Source organism: Poecilia formosa, unplaced genomic scaffold, assembly GCF_000485575.1.
Source record: "Poecilia formosa unplaced genomic scaffold, Poecilia_formosa-5.1.2 Scaffold315, whole genome shotgun sequence".
NCBI lineage: Eukaryota > Metazoa > Chordata > Actinopteri > Cyprinodontiformes > Poeciliidae > Poecilia > Poecilia formosa.
The window spans coordinates 214909-234832 of record NW_006800254.1 but is presented as its reverse complement, the minus strand read 5'-3'; the positions used below and the strand labels follow the sequence as shown (position 1 = coordinate 234832).

At 38.8% G+C, this 19924-nt stretch overlaps 1 protein-coding gene across 5 annotated transcripts in view; it reads right to left on the bottom strand.

Annotated features, from left to right (window-relative positions):
* Window positions 1-18281, bottom strand: part of LOC103152548 (plexin-A1-like) — a 75228-nt gene extending 56947 nt beyond the window's left edge. For 2 of the 5 annotated variants that reach the window (XM_016661169.1, XM_016661165.1), the window contains exons 1-2: window positions 18158-18281; window positions 10619-10838 (exon numbers count right to left, since the gene is read on the bottom strand). The gene's annotated coding sequence lies outside the window, so the exon portion shown is untranslated. Of the gene's footprint in view, window positions 1-10618; window positions 10839-18004; window positions 18077-18157 lie in introns of all 5 variants that reach the window. The other 3 variants (XM_016661166.1, XM_016661170.1, XM_016661171.1) reach the window with 3 other exon arrangements.
* Between the last annotated feature and the right edge of the window lie 1643 nt (window positions 18282-19924).

Sequence of the window (19924 nt, the reverse complement as noted above, 5' to 3'; positions counted from 1 at the left end):
TGGATAAATACTAGAAAATTGAGAGCATAAACCAAAATACTTCCTTTGAAATCAAGAGATTCAGAGGAAGTATTTGGGTAAATTAGACAATTTTGTGAACGATTTCTGATCTCAAGTTTTTTGTTCAGCTTTTTTTCTTTTGCAGTTACGAATTGTGGCTGATTTCAGTTTTGCTTTAAGAACCAAAAAAAAGAAAGATCAACATTTAAAATACAAATTTTTTGTCTTTCCATATGAGCGGTCATTAACTCTTTGTATTATTAGCAGAAAGAACTGGTGTAAAACAGGGTTGAGCTATTTTAAAGCAAAATGAAAATTAGTACAGTTTCATGAATTTTAGCAACCTACATTAGCAACAAAAAATATCAATTTGTACACGAATCCAATGGAAAAATGTAGAGCCCCACATTTGCTCCCAAAATTTTAAAATCTAGCATCTTTGGTGATCAAGGCTCAAAAAGATTAAACAAAACTATGCTGTGTTATGTTCAGCCTTCCTGTTATATGATGGACTTGCTCTCTCTGGCTCCTTCACAGTCTAGATGAACCAGACATGTATTGAACTGTCATAGAAACTCTTTCTAAATAACCTAATATCTGAATCAACCTGAAAACAACAGTTTCAGTCAGCAGCTTATTTCTCTGTGGATCTTTAATTTTAACATAATGATTTATTTCCATTCGCTTTTCATTTCTTTTAAAACTAGCAATACTCTTGAATAAAGAAGAGCTTGATAAAAATGAATAGGTGAGAGGGCAAAGCAACTAGTGGCACAGTATCAACTCAAACTACTTGAGAAAAGGAACAAAAAAACAGATGGGCAGAAAAACAGAAAGTAACAGTCCCATTGGACACAAGTTATTCAGTAAAGTCATTTCGCTAATCAAAGGTTTCTTGTGGTTGTGTCACTGCAGCTTTCCCCAAAAAAGTGAAATCCAACACTTTTTCCCCAATTTAAGTCCATTTGTAGCCCCTTGTGTTTCTCGATGGCTAAATTGCCTGTCTGTGTCGCCTTTATATTGGCTTCCAGAGCATTGCAAGCTTATAAAAGTGGGGATTCATGGGGTAGTTTTTAAATGGCTAGGGAGATGCCTTAGCACTACTGTTTTGAGAAAGAGAAGCTTGCAGTGGCTTAAATGGATTGGAGTATGTTTTTGACCCAGCGATTTGCTTTATTGATGAGTGGAAGCATTTATATCAGAACTGCAGCAATCCTGTCTCTTGCGAGGCTCCTCCATCCTGCAGAGTCCAGATGAATATGAAGAGGGGAAAACTGAAGCTGGACTGACAGATCTTCACTTTTAGGGACTCCAGCAATCACTCTAAAACTATAAAAGCAAAGCTAAAGCCAGACACCTGCCACTGAGTCTTCGAAGCACGATTGTCCTGACCCGCTAACCCTATCGACGGCCAGTTTGTTGCAAAGTCAATTACCTGATCACAATCCAAAACAATCAAATGGGCTAAAATAAATCACATCTGCTTACTCTGCAGATGTTTCATTGGGACAACAGCTGCTACGTCCTTCAGCAAAGCGCTGAACCTGAGAGAAATGCCTCTGATCATGGAAAACAATATGCATCACATATGGCTCTCTGATCCCCTTTCTGAACGCACAAAGTCATTGGCAAAACATTATAGTAACTCCCCCATTCATATACACACACACACCCACTGTATGACTAAGCACTTAACAAAATGAGATGTGTGTGCGCGTAGAAGCATGTGTGTGATGATTAGGGGAGTGTCACTATAGGAGCTGACTCAGCGTTCCTGCCCGTCGTTTTACTGCGGCCTCCTCCTAGCAGAGCCAACAGGGATCTCTGAAAATGGTTAAAACATTAAATTGATGACCTGATATTTTTCAGCAGCTGGTAAATTGGTTTTGTCAGCAGCCTGGCAAATACACTGACATATTCCTTAGTTATAAGTTCTTTCTGCCCTCCTGTGTCCTTTCTTTGCTTGGGATTTGCTTGTTCACAAGTTTTAGTTTTGTCACAGCTTTTCGGGCCATAAATGTGTTTTATTCATTATGTGATCGCAATTAGTCATCTTGAAAACTTTTATGAAAGTTATCCAAAACACTGGTAACAAAAAGACTTGATCTTGATTTATAGTTAAGTTCCAGCACAGGTTATTCGAGACTGAACACACCAGCGGCGTACACGCTTAAATCAAACTTTTATTCACAAAAGAATACACCAGACACCAAGCAAGAAAGAAAAAATGGATGCTTACATTGTTTAAGTCCCTTAACAAACACTTAAAATAACTTTAGATTGATTACATTTCCATAAATGGGGAGTTCCTGACCCAAAATGATGTATTGTAGAAAATGCATGCAATTCAGTAAGGTCCCAACTGGCTGGAAGGTGTATAAAAATGTAAAAATATTACAGCACAATATATTTTCTTACCTTTGTTTCTTCCCGAATAACTGTAAGTTGCAGATGACTTCTAGAATACTATATAATAAAAGTAAAACTTTTTCCTTTTACTATGAAGGTAGAAGACACTGCCCTCTTGATTCCCTTTCCTTTCTCTTTTGTTTTTCCAATTATCAGTTTGTTAACCTGACATGTTTTCTTCATTGCTCTACTGGCTTCACCCTGTTTTTCTTTACTGGTTGCATCCAAAATACTCAAAAGAAAATGCAGCTTAGGAAGCTAAAACACCTGGGCTCAATGCTAATGGATACAAACGCTTCAAATCACGCAGTGCTTGACATGCCTCCATATAGACTTTTGATGTAAACCAGACGCACCTGATGCTCAAAACGTGTTTGGTGTGAACGCATCATTAAGCTGAACAGTCTCCTGAGTTGGTAGATTTTAAATACGTGTTATATTACATCAAGGTAAAAGTTTTTGCGTTCAAATGGCTTGATGAAAAGATGAAGAATAAAAAAGTCTTCATAGCTAATTTGGAGTGTTTTTTTTACATATCGTACTAATGGATGTGGTACCATTAAATGTATGAAAAGCCAAAATTAATGTTAAAAGTTTCCAAATCTGGCCCATTATTTATCGTTTTTTGAGGCTTACAAATGCAATGATGCTGATTTTGTCATTACTTGTAAAAATCTTGTTAGCCATAAGAAAGAATGTGGTAGTTGGCTTAGCAAGCCAACTACCACTACCAGAATGAAAACAGGGTTTTCATTCTGGTCTTCATCTTTATGATGCTGCAAACGTTGACCAAAACTAAAAGCCAAAAAAGGTTGTAGAGTCAGATCTATCACTACCCTTCCATTTAACCTCTTCACCCTTCCAATGTTCCAATTTCTTCAGCCTCCTTCATCTGGTCACTTCACCTCCCTTCTTCATTGTGCTCTGGCAGCAAGCAAAGACAGCACACATTACCGCTTTTCACAAATCCTTTCACCTTCACGGACCTCTCCAATCCCTCTTCATGGTCATTTCTTCTCCACCTTGACACAGGAAAAAAAATCCCATTGTCTTTAAATCTCTCGTTTCGCTGTGGAATAAAATTATTTTCTTGAAGCATATTGCAGCTCTTTCAGAAGCAAAGGCGGGTTTCACTCAGGTCAAATGCTTTCGTGATTTCTTTTGAAAGAATTGGGGAAAATTAAACTTTTCACAAGGTGTAATGTGACTTTGAGCCTACTTCCAAGCATTCAAACAGTTTGCTCTCTCTTAGACTGCAGCCTCCCAGAGCAAATGAAGCATGTTAAAATTAATCATTGCAGCAGGTAAATGGATATAGTGTAATGTTCTTCATGGCATTAAATAATATACACAGTGTCTTGCAAATGTATTCATACCTTCTAACATTTAACATGTATGTCCCAGGTTATAACTAAAAACCTCTATGTATTTTTTGGGGACATTTTCTCCTAGAAAAATGAAAAACCTAATCCTAATAATGGACCAGGAAGTGGTTTGAAAAGTGGACAGAAAGATTGGTTGAGTGAAACAAGGCCATAATGGAAGTTAACCTGTCAAAAGTTTTACCTTCCACAGATGCTGTGGTGGCGCTGGCGTTAAGCACAGCCCACATAAGGAGGCTTTAGTCCTCAATGCCTCCATTGCAGGTTTGATTCCCGGCCTGATGATCTTTGCCACATGTTTTCCCCCTCTCTCGTTACTCACTTTCCTTTCTGACCATTTTCAAATAATGGCCACTACAGCCAACAAAACCTTAAAAATAAATTAAAAAAAAAATAAGTTTCACTTTCCAGCAGGACAACCGGAAATCCAATGGAAAGGTTCAGATCAGCCTGGTGTGGAAAATTACAGATGGAATCACAGCATTAGACTTATAAAACTGTAGTTAAAGCAGCAACTCTAACTTAGGTGACCCTTTGTGAACTCATAATGAAAGTGCAGCGAAAATACTTTTTTTTTCTGTTAACTTCTGACAAAACATCCAACTGGAAGCGTAGAAAGTAGAAGAGAGATGTGCAAAAAAATAAAGAATGATGCAATTCTGATTTTGGATGTACAAAAAGGGAACAAGCGTATAAAGAAGATGTGTGTCTGTGTTTATATGCAACAAACAAGGCAAGCTGACTTAACTTATGCTGCAAAAACAGGACATTCAGGGATTCTTTTTTCTACTCACTTATTGAGATATAGGTCAGGCATACACTCGTGTACACACACACACACACACACACACACTCACAGCCGGATATATGCAGTATAGAAACTGATTATTTTTCTGTCTCAGCTGCTCAGACAGCACAGAACATACGGCAGAAATTGGCCAATTGGGACACCAAACACAAGCTGCGTGCTCCACAGAAGCAGAGGAAAATTGGGTTGAAGAAATTCTTTTAATTGCTGACAAAACGGCAGAAATATCTCTCCTCCGCTTGGACTCGGACAAGGAGCCACCTGCCCACATGGCCTCTGCCTCGCCATGAAAGCTCCTAAAGCAGGTGCTAATTACAATCAGAAAAGATCCTGCATTAGCTAACGAAGCAAAGGTTAGAGATCAAGGTGGCACGTCACCTCCATCCGCGGCCGCCCGTCACATCTGTGTGCCATCGAAACCGTCTTTTCCCTTTACAAGGTGAACTATTTGAGTCGATCTGCCCCGTTTGATCTGCTATGGCCTTTCAAACAGGGAGCTGGATCAAAAAGGTGCCAGCAGCTTTAAAGCATCTCTACCTCTGTACCTTGTTGCTATCCTCTTCTCCTCAATCCTCCATCTTCCTCAGCGTCACTCAAAAAAAAGTGGCTTTAAGTTCTAAAGAACACTGCATACTAGAAGTGTTAAGGTTATTGCAACAGGATATCATCTCTCTATGTCTGTCAAAGAAGATCAGATTAAAACAGGTATTTTCTCTCATATCCACAAGTCTAGCTTTAAAAAAATCTCAAGTTATGTATTAGTCTGTTTAATTGCAAAGAGGACATAAAATTTGCTATGAAATCTGAGAAGAGATTTAAACACACCTTCCCATGTAAATATGTAACATTGCTGGTTTGCACCTGAACACATCCAGAGTGTTTATGAATGGAACCAAGTGCTAAAAGCAACGTTTTGTAGGGAAACTTTAAAAAAAGGCACCAAGACAAAATATGGAGGAGTCCCAGCTATTGCTAAACTCTGCTATTTGGGAACATTCTCAAGAAGCTACTATGGGAAAAGAAAGATGGACTAAGCCACTGACATGTCAGGGTATGCATTAAGGTAGACCTACCTACCTAGATACCTTTATCTAGCTCTGTGATTAACTGAAATACTTCCCTGAAACTAGAAACTTATTTTAAGTCAATAATTCCAAAATGTTGATTTAAAAATATACTAGTTCCACTGGTAGATTTTTTTTACACTTATAACAAAGCATTTTTCCGACATTATGCCAGTGCAACTAGTACATGTTCATCATTATTAAAGAATTATTGACTTAAAACCAATGTGAAAAGTTGTATGCGAGTTGGCTTAGTCTTATTTCACATGTACCAAGATATTTGCACAAGAAACTAGATGAAAAGTACTTAGTAAGATTTTTGCACTTCTGCAGTGCACTGGTGACCCTGGTTGATAACCTACCAAGAACAGCCGCTTTCGCTGCAGAGAGTGGACCAACATGATATTGATCCCCTTTGATTATGAATAGGATGTCACCTAAACAGAATAAGGTGTAGTTGTAACAGTCAGTGTTAGACTATTCCCAAAACTAAAAGATCAGCATAATGTAGATTCTGCATGTGCACAAAGGCATAAAAAATTTATGGATATGAAAGGAATGGATATTACCATAAGCTTAACATTTTTGTTTTTATTTTAACTTTATAGCTACTTTTTTCTTCTCGCACTTCAAATCACCAGTATTTGAATATAAAAGCCTGTCACAGAGCTTGCTAATAAATGCATATCAAACCAAATGTAACTTGAGTTTATAATCAAATGTGCATTCATGCAAGGAAACCTAACATTGAGCAACTTTACTACATCTATTTTATAAAAAAAAGTCCAACGTAATCTGAGAACTGTTCTTCTGCAAAATAATCAGATTCCAACAGCAGCTAAATCAGACTATATTCATGTTTTGTTGTGAAACACAAATGTACCTTGCAGCCCATAGTCAACAGCAGCTCAACAGGAGAGAACTTGGCTCTCACATTGCTGGGTCGGCACTTTGCTTCCCACCGGGCCCCTAAACAGTACTTAAACGCAGATTTCTGAAAGTGCCGTGCATAAAAAGCTCTCGGTTTAATGTTGGTTTCATTCTGTCCTGTAGTAGCAGTTATGACGGTGCACGCCTCCTGTGGGCGTTTATCAGAAAGCGCTTTTATTGACATGCTCTAATTGTATATCTGTGCTGCTGCCTCCTCCGCCTCCCCACGTCTTTGTTTGTTGCAGCCTCTCTGGGTGAGGAGCAGCAGGGTTTGTGTCGATTCTCTGTGGCTCTCATCTCAGTCGGGGTCTGAGAGACCCCCGCTGCACCACCTGAACCCCATACACATGCATGCACACACTTGCTTTAGCCTATAGCCTAAGTAAAAGCTTCCCAAAATGTTAGCAAGGTGGTTTGTCCAATCCAACACATATATTTAGCTAAAGAAATCTTCAATAAAACAACATTTAAACATAAAAAAAAACAGCTGAACTTTAGATGAAATGTTTAGTTCCACTATCTTCACTTTTAATAATTTGCACGCTTCCTATGTGCGTGGGAAGCGGCAAACTTGAAGTCCCTTTGACGGAAATTAGATACAGCACCCACATATCTAAATAACACATTAAAAGATTGGTCAGAGCACAGCATGAAGAGGAGTTTCTATGTTCTAAGAACAAATGAATAATACAAAACTCCAAGAATAAATTGGGTAATTGGGTTAAAGGCAGCTCAGAGGGTGTACAGCTCACCGCTGTTGCCCGAGTCCGACAGACTCATTAGGGGTTGAAAACCTCTATTAAAAAAAGAAAAAAATCCCCCCTCTCTGCGCTCACAGGTGCAACAGCAACTCAAATGTTCCCTGTGGTCACGATGTCGTCGGCGCAACGACAAACGCCGTCGCTCTGGGTGTTACGCCTCGGCTCCAAAATGGAGGTGATGCTCAAGGATTCAGCCTTATCAAGGAGTCCCAGGGCAACTGTGTCATTATGACACATGTACTTAAAAATATATATTTCTCACATGTCCTTGCATTGCATCTCCTCCACATCAGCTCACTCTCACTCATCCTCCTGAGCTCAAACCCCGAGAGGGATGAAAGTAGAAAGAGAGGAGGGGGGGTAGGTGGAGGATGAGTAGGTATGTTCAGAATACGAAAGGGAAGGCTTTCCATTTTTCCCTCTCCCTACAAAACACACCACCTAAAGATATTTTTTTCATTCTTCCTCCTCCTCCTCTTTTTTTTTCCTGTGTGCTTGGCAGCCAGACCAGTGGCTCATTGCCCATATAGTCTTTCCAAATCAGCCCGCACCTACGCACATCACACAAGTCAAAAATTCATAAGGTGACACAAAACTGTCAGCGCATGTTGATACGACTCCCGAATGATGACAAAATGTTTGGAAGTGGGCGGATGAGGGGCAGAAAATACACACACACACACACGCACGCACACACACGATTCCAGAGTGTCTCAGACTCCGGAACACATAAACAGGGATGCCGCCAAAAAGTTTACAAAGGGGTGGTCGATTAAACGGGAGCGGGGAGCACAGATAATTCAACATGAAAAGCTTTTTTACAAAGGTAAAGGTTGTGTATGGGATGGTGGGAGCCAGAAGAAGGTGAGGAATTTAAAATACTACAAAAATTCTTTTTTGTAGTATTTTACAAAAAAAATTACAAAAGATGTATTTAATTTAACAGAGTAAATTAAATAAATCAGGGTTTAAGCCAATTTTAATATGATGTCGTGACCTACAGGAATAAAATCAAAAAATAAATATAAAAAAAATCTATTTGTACACGTTTAAACCAATTTTTAGGTTTAACGTTTGGAAATCATTCTAGCCAAATTTTGTGATTTCTAAAGGCAGTTCAGCAGGTAGCTTAACATCATTTCTCAGAGCAAATTTAAAAACATCTTACAGTTTGATGCATCTCAAAAAAAAAAAAAAAAAAAAAAAAAATGGGACGTGCGGTCAGGGGAGGCAGGTGAGGCTCTCATGGAAAAATAATATATAATAATAAAATCATTTATATTGCTATTTTCACCCTGTGGTTTGGGTAAAGTATCTATTTTTTACTTAAGTTAACCAATTCTGATGATTTTTTTCTTCAAAATCGCTGGATTTTCGCATTTTCCCATTCAAATACTCAGAAGAGAAGCAGCAGCGAGCTGAGCCTCACCTGGGATTGTGCAACCTCTCACTAACTGCACTGGCTGCCATTCTATGGGAGCATGTTCGTCCTGTCTGTACGCCAGCAATAAAATGGCTAAAAAACATTTAATATATGGACTGATTTTTCATAATTTAGCTTATTTATATAATGTACAGTGTTTTTTGTCACCAACTGTGTGTGTATCGTGTTTTGTGTGCGAAGGAGCGATCAGAAACGGCAGAGAACAGACTCGAGGTGACGCAGGCAGTTCTCTTGCCTCATGGCAGGGGGCGCTCATGATCCCAGATATTGTGACTCCACAACTGCAGAGTAAGAGACAGCAAGCTAGCCATACAGTAAATAAGTAAAGTACAGCGATATATTTGTTTTCTCCTCTCTTCTGACGTAAACATGAAAGACTACATTTCTGCACTTAAACAGTTTTCTAGAGTGGATTTTCAATTGAAGCAGGAGATAACTAAAGGAAGACCAACACCAGAGCTGAAAGTTTTGCTTCGAGACAGTTTGATGATTCTCAAACGGAGTAGAAAAGACATGGCGAGGATAGACCTGGCTTTGCATGAACGGATATTTTTGTGCAGAATTAGGGGTGCATGGATTTCATGGATAAGTAAAGGTAAGACCGCAATAAGCTGTTTTTATTTAGTTTTTTAATGAAATGTGCATTTTTTGGGCTACAGTTTGTATGTCTAAATAATTCAGTAAATTAGAAGCGGTAGCTAATCTACCACAGCAATTATTTATTAATAAAACATTAAGCCTAAAACGTACTACAACAACAGACTGAATGTTCTGTTCTGTGTGCAAAATTCTTGAATGTTTTTTGGTGTTAAATCCTAAAACATGAAGTGGCATTGTTGTCAGTTGCTATGGCAACGAGTCTGCGTAGCTTGGTGAATACAGATCACTTTGCTGTGGATCATAGCACGAAATTAATACCTACATTTCTTAAGTTTCACTGAGTTAACGCGGCTATGGATGACATGTAAATGATTAGTCTTTTTGCCCCCCAGCGTTGTATGAATGCGCGAAATTTCCGTACGTCCAATAACATGCATGGTGTCTAAGTTGTAAGTCAGTGCCTCACCAGCAATGAACCTCACCGCACGTCACTGAGAGATATATATATATATATATATATCTGATGTGGAGGAGATATATAATTAATTATGAAATCCCCAGTTCTTCCCAATTAGTGACAAATTAGTTACACAAATTCATTGGGGTGGTCACCCTGCCTGCCCCTCATCTTAGCAGCGCCTCTGCAAACAAAATAGAGAATTAATTTTGGGTTTCCAAGTTGGCTGGATGCCTTGAGTGAATTTCCATTTATTCAGCAAACCACAAAACTACTTCGATGCACCAAACTGACACTAAACAAGCCCTAAAACTCACATCCATGCATTCTATATTAACACATCCACTTTGCATCCAAATTCCGCATTGTCCTTATAGCAAAATTAAAGAGACCTATCTGCGTCCTGCAAACTTGCGAAATTCCAGTTAAAACAAAACTGGAGATGTTCACTCCTGTGGAAGATCCGCAACCTTCCAGCGTGCGTTACTGGCTGCTTTCGCCCCGTGTGCGCAGCGACAACCTGGAGCTGCTCGTTCAAAGCGCCAAAATGCAAAATGTTAAAAAGAAAAAAAGAAGAGAAGACGAAAAATGCTCCATCGGAGTGGTGCATGTTGGTTCAGGTGAAAACAAGGAAGCATCGCTCGGGGGGAAAAAAACATAAGGACAGAGCAGAGGTATGGGTCGGAGGTGGTAAGGAATGGAGAAATTTAAAAAAATAAAAACAAAAAAAAGTAGAGGGTGGAAAAAGTTTGCATGTACTTACTTATTAAGCCGTGTTTTATATTATCCCTGCTTGGCATTATTTCTTCTTTTCTTTAGGATGTCAGAGTTGCAGCAGAGGACGTTTCCATTCCCGCTCGGCTCGTCAGAGAGCAGCAGCAGCAGCAGTTCAAAAAGCTCAGCTCTGCAGATCCGTGCGCACAGGAGAGCAGCGCTCAGCATGAATGAGACAGGAGCTGCGGTTGGACTCCGGCATCCCCATGCTACATACGGATGAAGAGGGAACAAGGAGAGAGAGAGAGATGGAGAGCTTAGTGAACATGCGCCCCCCAGTGGATCCGGTGCGTAACTTCGGGGGTTGCACGATGCACTTCTGCCAGTCGCGCATTGGTGGCAGCATTGGACCCGTTTCAGTCTGCGGCTTCGTGAGCTCCTTATCCCCTCCTTGTACTCCGGTTTTAGGCTGTCTGACAACAATCAGGGTCTGTGATTGAAGATGCTCCCGTTCAGCTTGACTGATTGCACCCGTCATCTCACAGAGCACAGATGTGTGCCCCTGTTCTCTCTTTGTTTTCTTTGCCTCTTGTGTTGTTTTTACATCATACTTTTCAGGGGCGAGGTGTGGCTTGAGCTTCTGCTTTTACAGTAAAAGTATAAATACCTAGTCATTAACAGCATATTGCTAAAGTATTCATACCCCTTGACGTTTTTTCTAGTTTGTCATGTTGCAACCACAAATTGCATATCTATTTCAATGGGATTATATTCTACATAATTCAACCCAAAGTAGAACACAATGACTTAAACCATTCATACCCATTTACTCCAATATTCCCACCTACAGGTTTCACCAACTCAAATTTAAGAACCACTATAAACAGAATTTAAGACCAACATCTATAGGCTTTACTCTGCACAAATATGGTTTATGAAGAAACTGTATGGGGAAAAGAAAAATAGTTGAAGGAAAGCCACACCTTGGTCAGAAGGTCAGGCCAGTTTTGGTCTCAGGTACATGCTGTGCTGTGGAAAACTGCAGAACATCACCATAAATACAGCATTCCCACAGTGAAACAAGGCAGTGGCAGCATGCCTGTCTTCAGCTGGGAGAGAGAGAGACTCAACGAGGGGTAAATACAAATCTATGCCACACTTTAAAGAGTTTTATTCACAAAACATTTTAAAAATCATGTACGAGTTTCTTTCCACTCAACAATCATGTACTACTTTGTGTTTTATAAATTCCAACAAAATATTTTGAAGTCTTCACTTGCAACGTGACAAAATGAGAAACATTTCTAAAGCTCTGCTTGAACAGAAAAATATGTGCAGCTCGGTGCTCGTGAGCATGCCCACGCCATGTGTGTGCCTGCTTCTTTTCAATAGCATTTAATGCTGAAGGTCAGCTTCCCTCGTTGAAACTCGACAAATCATCTCCATCGGCAGTGCTGGCCTTGTCTCTTACCTCGTCAAACATTTGCGGTTGGCCATGTCTCATTTAGAGCAAGATGACTTTTTTTTCAGGCCATGAATGTAATGGGAAAAATCTTGGGAGCTTACATTAAAAAAGTAATATCTGAATTTTCTTCCTGCACATGCAACATTATCTACATTACAGGAATTAATATTTCTGTTGCTTGTAAAAAAACAGACACAAGGTGTTTGATTGTCGGTTTACACCGGCTTCTTAGGAGACATCACCAGGATATAAGGCGATTTAATTGTCCACAAAACAAACACTGCTTGTTCACAAACATCTTCACTTAAGTCCAACACTCAGCAGCTACAGCCTCACAGAATACAAATAAATCTACAGTTTATCTTTAATTTTTAAACATATAAATTATTTTCAATGTGGTGTTTAGAAACATTTGGGGGAAATTCAGAAGAAGGCTCTTTCTAGATGAAGGTCCTGGGACTGTACCGTCATGGGGGCCAGCTCTGTGAGACAACCTGCATATCTTACAGATATTCATCCTTAATGCCATCTTAATTAGTATAGTTGAATTTTAAGTGCAGGTTTTAAGACATCTCTAGTATAAGTGCAAATGAATGAATCATGATCAACCTACCCATTCAAACCATGTTTTACAGTGTTTGGGGTCATCAGGGTGTGACCTTGTTTCACCATCAAAGTGTTAAACCTTCAGATGCAAAACTGATTGGCCATTTAGAAATATGGAATCTCCAACAAGAACAGCTCTGGAATCGTCTTGCTGCAATGCATAGGTAATTAAATATTTTTAATGACCTATTCCGATTTATAAACAAAGTAATTATAAATCTGAGACTCCAGCAAAACGGAGCTGTGTAGATTCAGAGTTGAAATCTTGAACCTAGAAAGGAGGATGGACTCCTGCTGTGTGCTCGAGCCGCAGCATTTCTATACAAGCACAAGACTTTTTTTTTCCAGCTTCTTCTCCCTCCTTGGACTGGACTTTGACCTTTGCGGTCCCCTTGTGAATATTAAATGCTGATATTCCTGCCCATATTAGTGATGACTGGGGAGTTTTTCATCCAGGACAATGGTGGTGTCACATTCTCTTCTCTCCACACTGAGGAAGAGGATGTGGTTACACAGACGATCCATCGCTGCTCCGATTACTGCACGTGTACATGCTCATGTGCATGTGTCTGCTTGTGTGAACATCCTTTCTTGCAAAGTTCCAAGATTTTCTCTTTTTTTTTTCTTCCTTCTTCCTGGTTTTAAAATGTGGCATCGCCGGGGTCTCAGGGTTCATCGCCCAGATTGGATTTTCAGACTCAGTATGTCATCAAAGGTGCATCTTAAGGTTGGATATGTTTCATGCATTGATCACAGTTATTAACCTGCCTTAAGAATAAATGTTATTCTGAAAATAATACGTGTTGAAATATACTAACTCGGAGTGGTTTAATTAATCAAAAACTCTTAAAGATAATACAAAGATACAGAGTGTAAGATTTAAAACAATATTTTTCATTTATGACCATTTTATTTTTAGTATATATCCATGCATTAATCTTAAAACAGAAGATCTAGTTAGAACCCGGACTTTAAATGCAACACTTTGAAAAATATTCACAGAGCTTTTCAAACATTTTGCATTTTTCTCTCTCTTCCTCCATTGCTACTTACATTTTAAGTAGCAATGGAGGAGGAGACCCTTTAACAAGAGGCGTTAATTTAACTATTAATTTACAGTAATTTTTTTGTTAAATTACTGTAATTTTTCAACTGACATGTGAACTTGTACTTATAGCTTGCCAGAACACGCCAGAATAAATTCTTAGCAGGTCCCTGTTGCTATCACACCAGTAGCATTTTAGCTAGCGCTTTGCCAGCTAAAATGCTACCGAGATGCGCGTGCCCTCTTGTGAGCGATGTCCTGGAAAAACAGGGGTCACTGTCAATAAAAGGAGTTTATGTCTATGGGTCAAAGTATCAACTATTTTCTGCTTTAAAATCGGATGAATTATCTTTGATTTTTTTTTTTCAAATGGGAATATGTTACATTACAAACATGACATATTTAGATCAAATTAAATAAAATTAAAATAATTTTATAGACCGTTTCTCTTTTTTTACCCTTTTTCAACAAAGGCTGTACATCTAATACTTTTTGTTGTAGAGATATAGTAATCTCGTAACAGTTTCTCTGACAAAGTAGCCAAATCCACCTTTTAAATAACATTAAAAAAAATCTAAAATTTTCTCAAAAATATTAACCGTTTCCTTCTTTGTTATAAGCTAGCTGGTGTTATTTCTTAAAAGGTCTTTCATAAGAAGATTAAGTTTAAAAAATTAAATTCTAATTAAAGAAAAAAACTAACCCTATTCTCTTCAAAACTGTTAGAATATCCGTTTGTACTTGCCATGATTATCAGAGAACGTTCAATGATATCTGCAGGTCCATCTATCCATCCATTTTCATATACCCTTGTCCCTCAGTGGGGTCGGGAGGATTGCTGGTGCCTCTCCAGCGAATGTTCTGGGTGAGAGGCGCAGTACACCCTGGACAGGTCGCCAGTCTGTCGCAGGGCAACACAGAAACAGACAGGACAAACAATCATGCGCACACACACACCTAGGGACAATTTAGAGAGGCCAATTAACTTGACAATCATGTTTTTGGACTGTGGGAGGAAGGTGAAGTACCCAGAGAGAACCCACGCATGCACAAGGAGAACATGCAAACTCAGTGCAGAAAGACCCCAGGCTGGGAACTGAACCCAGGCCCTTCTTGCTGCAAGGCAACAGCTCTACCAACTGCTCCACTGTGCAGCCTTATCTGCAGGTCACTAATCTTAATTTTACCAACCAAATTTGATTATCAAATCTACCCAATGTATGACAAGAATTAGTAAAGCTATGAAGTTCATTATAAACCAGTGAATTGCTGTCTCAACTCCAGAGTCATGACTTTTGAACCTGGTCAAACTAAACAAAAAAGCGACCTAATGGCTTTTGCTCAGCAGATGAGCTATGAAAATAACCCAGCATTTCCAAGATTAGGTAATCAATCAGAACTAAAAATGAAAACTGAATTTTTTTTCTTGCTAGTAGAAATAAATAGAAAAAAAGACACATATGTACTGCATTCACTGGCAGTAGGGGAAATGTTCCTGTTTCTTACAGCTTAAGTATAAATTCAGAACCTCTCAGTGGTTCTGCTCCCCAACGCGGCTCTCATTGTGCACGGCTCGTCAGCGAGCAGTCAAGCATGGTGTGAACGAAAGCGTTTTCCACTTGCTTCACAATCTCTCTCCTTCATTTTCGCGCTTGGCTTCCATCTTCCTCCATCTGAGCCACCTTCCAACAGAGCTTTGATCAACAATGTCCATTTCATTTTACAATCGCCAACCGATGCCAAATCATAATTAAAATCTCCACAGAGAGAGCTGCCTGCAAAAGAAGCTAATTAGCAGTTAAAATAAAAACTGTTTTTCTGCTGCAGATTTTTTTTTTCCTTTTTTCTCTATCTCTATAGAGAGAAAGAGAGAGAGAGGTGGTGAGAGGAGAGCCTTTCTTGACATGAAATCAACTTCCTTTAACTTTTATGTTTCAGAGTCGAGGCCTGTGTGTCCGCATGTCAAGCCTACCTCTCTTTTTGTCTTTGATCAATGACAAAATCCTGAATATTTTTGTGATGTTTGATTCATCTGCTCCAAATGCAGCTGCAATTATAAAGACCAAAGGAAAAAGATGGAAGACATGGGCTGAAAGGGAATAAAAAAAGTTCCAGAAAGAGTGCATGCAGAGAGGACGTTGGCAAATCAGAGACATAAGAAAAAAAAGGGAAAGTGGGTGGTTTTACTGCTGCATCTCAAAAGATGACCAGGCGCCTGTGCTCCTGCTTTGTCTCCATCTCGTGTGTTGCACACCCACGCTCACAGCACAGGTGTAGTCACACACACACAGAAACACACACACACAGGGTGAAAAAAGGCCACGCTTCCTTTGCGCTTCCTCCTTTTGTCTTTTCTGGAGGCGTCTGTAATTACAGCCAGGCCAGTGATGAGCAGCAGGGGAGGCAGCTGATGTTACGGCTAACTGGGAGATTTCAACCTTTGAAACTGTACGTGTGCGCCGGAGAGAAACGGCAATAAATAGAAGTCAAAGAGAGCCATGGAGACAGTCTTTGGTTTAGCTTGTTTCAAATAAATCACACAAAATAAGAGTTGTTGCTGGAAGTCTGTAGCATCACAAGTTCTCTGTGTTGCTTTCTTTGAGCAATATATGACCCCATAACCATACAACCCTTCAGCTTTGCATTCACTGGTAGTAGGGGAAATATGAAGTAACTAACTCTGAGGGTTCACATGATGCTCAAAAGAGGCTTTACCACACAGGTGGATCATGGGGTGAAGTGGAGGTCACCCAGAACACTTTAAATCCTCTGCAGGACCAACCTAAATGCTTTCCCAGTTTCCTTTTTTCATCTGATGGTTGTCATACCTGGTGATGTCAACCCATGGCTTGGGGTTTACTCAGAGTTCCAAGTCTCCTTGTTTACCTTGTACTGCTGTTGCATTTTCCACACTTGCCAGTTCAGAGCCACATGAAAACAACCTGAGCTTTGGACCACAAATCAGAACCTGCAACAAACTTCCGCACCTCCAACTTTCTGTTTCAATTCAGTTGTCTCCTGCCTGTCCACCCTTCAGTATTTATCGCTCAGGTCCCACCCATAGTCAAAGTAAACACCCATGTACCCCATCGCCCCACCATGAGGAATAGGCGTCATTTACCTCAGACATCATCCTCAGCTCCTCTCAACAATATACTTCCCTGGTTCCTGGACTTGTACAATAAATGTGTAATAATTTTAAGAAGTTTTTTTTACTGCATCTCCATGTGTGTCAGAGAGATTCCCTTAAACCTGTCAAGGAGCTGCATCCAAGATGTTTTTTTATTAGAGCAGGAACTATATGACCAATCATATACGTTATTAAAGGGACGGTACGGTGTTTTGCAGGTACATACTGCAATATCTAGTTGTACAGTAGATATGTTCTAAATTGAAATGCCTCCAAAGGAACCAATTTATGTTTTTACTATGAAATGCCATATTCAGTATTTTATGCGTTTTATTTTTTCAAATTTTACTTTTGTTAAACTATGCGGAGAGAAGGTGAATAATGAACAAAAAGGGAACTAAACTAGATGCAGAGGAACTACAACAAACTAAGTGGAAAAAGACAGACACTGAATGATAAATAAATTTTAACACTTACAAATGCTACAAAAGCAGCATCAGAAGAGTGTCCTTTTAAGGAGCGAATGAAAACAGGAGGCAATGCTTTTAGTTTTGATTATATATATAAGTGATTTGAATAAAAACAGACAATTACAGCAGCATGATGAGAGACAAGATAATTAACTCAGAATAAATTAATTCCAAAATCATAAAGTCCATTGTCCTTTTTCTAGTTCGCCATCTTCAGATCCAGATAAGGATCTGATCCAATGAAAAAAAAAAAAAAAAAAAACCCGACCTAAAAGGTCAGAAAAATCCATTAAGTGTTTTATCCAAAACAATTATGTACAAACATTCAAAGGAAATAAGTATTATATTTAGGAATTTGGTTTATGCACATTAAATGCAAATGCAATTATTAAATTTCTAATAATTTTGACGAGATCAAACATTTCAATAATCAGGTTAAATTAACCATAATTTAAATAAAGTAAAACAAAAAGATTATCCATCATATTTCAAGCTAATCAATTTAAAATTAAAGTGCACTTCAAAAATATCAACAAAAAATAAAATAAATTGTCAAATACTCAAGCAGAGTGAGAGAAAGAAAAAAAATTAAATAAATAAATATTCTGCTCAATATCAAACTTAAGTTTAGCTACATTCTGTTCTGATCAATTTCATTTTAAACTTCACTGCCTCAGCATCAATACAAACGTGCCAGAACACGCACAAAATCAGGTTACCTTCTCATTGAGAGTGGGGCATAGTTAGTCACAATCAGCTGTGACAGAATCCAGGTGACACCACCAACAATTCTGACAAAACAACGCTCCAATGAACAATCAAGCAGAAGTTTCACACGTAAAAGCAATATTGCTGTCAAATAACAGACTCACCAGGCAATCAAATCAGTAGGTTCAAAGATTTGGATCAGTTTGTGTGGAAGACGCCAGCAGCAACCCGCAGTGGAAACAGGTGAGGATGTTCAAACTGCGCGCTGGAGGCGGGGCTTTAAAGAAGCTGGCAGAGTTTGGGGCAACACATGAAGTGGGCCCACAAAAATAAAAGTCCTTGACTAATTATGGGTTACACAATTAAAATTGGCAAAACCCAAATGAAAATAATAAACAACGGGATATAGCAAGACCTTTCAAACATTAGATAAAGAAATTCTCAGAAAACCCCAAACACTCATGGATCATGACACTAAAATGTATATTTAAACAAATTACAGAATAATATATATACAATTTGATTTAAGTGTTTAATACATTTTAAAAAGTGATCTGTTTTTGTCAGACTTTGAAATAAAAATAGTAAAATTATATTTAAGAAGCATTGATAACAGTGTGATTGTATTTCATAATTTATTTCTTTTTCTAAAGATAATTTTAGATGTATGTCGATGTGGATAATCTAATGTATGAAGTACAATGCTCCTCTAAGTTATTGCTGTGCCCATAACACACTGTACAGGTACAACCAGACTCAGACATGGAGAAGCAGCATTCAGTTTTTATACTAATCATCCAGAAAACCGCAAAACTGCCAAAACACTGAGTTCCTGTAAATCAAGGCTAAAAACCCACCTGTTCAGAGATGCATTAGAATCACAATAAATGGAACATTGATCAGTTTGATGTAGATTTGATTGATGATTTTGATGGGATTTGACAAAATGTAATGTATATTACTGTTCCATAACCAGTTAATGATGTTTTTATGACTTAAAGCATTTGAACTGCCTTGTTGCTGAAATGTTCTATAAAAATAAACTCAGCTTGATATCAGCTGAACTGGTGGATTGTCCATAACTCCATAGTGGACACTCAGCTGTGCTGCTCATGTAATGGGAAAGGACCACTGTCACCTGTTATTGTGCTGGATGAGGAAATTCTCAAAACATTTACTGATCTCCACATGCATGCTTTTTATGGACGATTACTTATCCACACCTTCTCCAAAAAAACACATTTAAGGTATAAGAAATGAGTCTCAGCAGGGTATAGAAAAGCTTAATGGGTTTATTTACCGTCTCTAAGTAGCATGGTCACAGATGTCACTTCCATTGCTAATGTTGCAGGTGATCCTATACTTACACAAGTCTGAGCCTGTGGGTGGATAACCAATCAAAACTGTTGCAGGACTTTTAAAGGGATTCCCAAAACATTTTCACTTTAAAAGTGACACTGCTCATGTTTTGTATTAAAAACAAAACATGAGCAGTAAATGTATGCACTGCTCTGCAGAGCAGATCTCTTCTAAATTAGAGGTCAATTTAAGACTTCTTATTCACCTGGAGGGATGCCGGTCCATTTTTCAACATCCCCTGGGAGAAAAGGTTATATATTTTCTTGATTTTTGTATTGGTACAAGCTAATTAGCAAGCAAAGTTGTAAAGAAGTTGATAGTCACAGGATTTGTGCACCTTGACTCATCTCACTTAGATCTATCAGCCAATATATATTCCTTGCTGAGTTTAATTGCGTTTAGATTCAGTGACAGCATAAGGCCGGATGAACTTCTGTTAACCTTATCTTGTGTGTTGTTCTTCTTTCTCTCTATTAATTACACAAAATGCTCAGAAATTGTAGGAACTGAGGCCCCACCAGCCATATTGGTTCTGCAGGCTGCACCAGCTCAAAACCCTTTTATGAAAATTA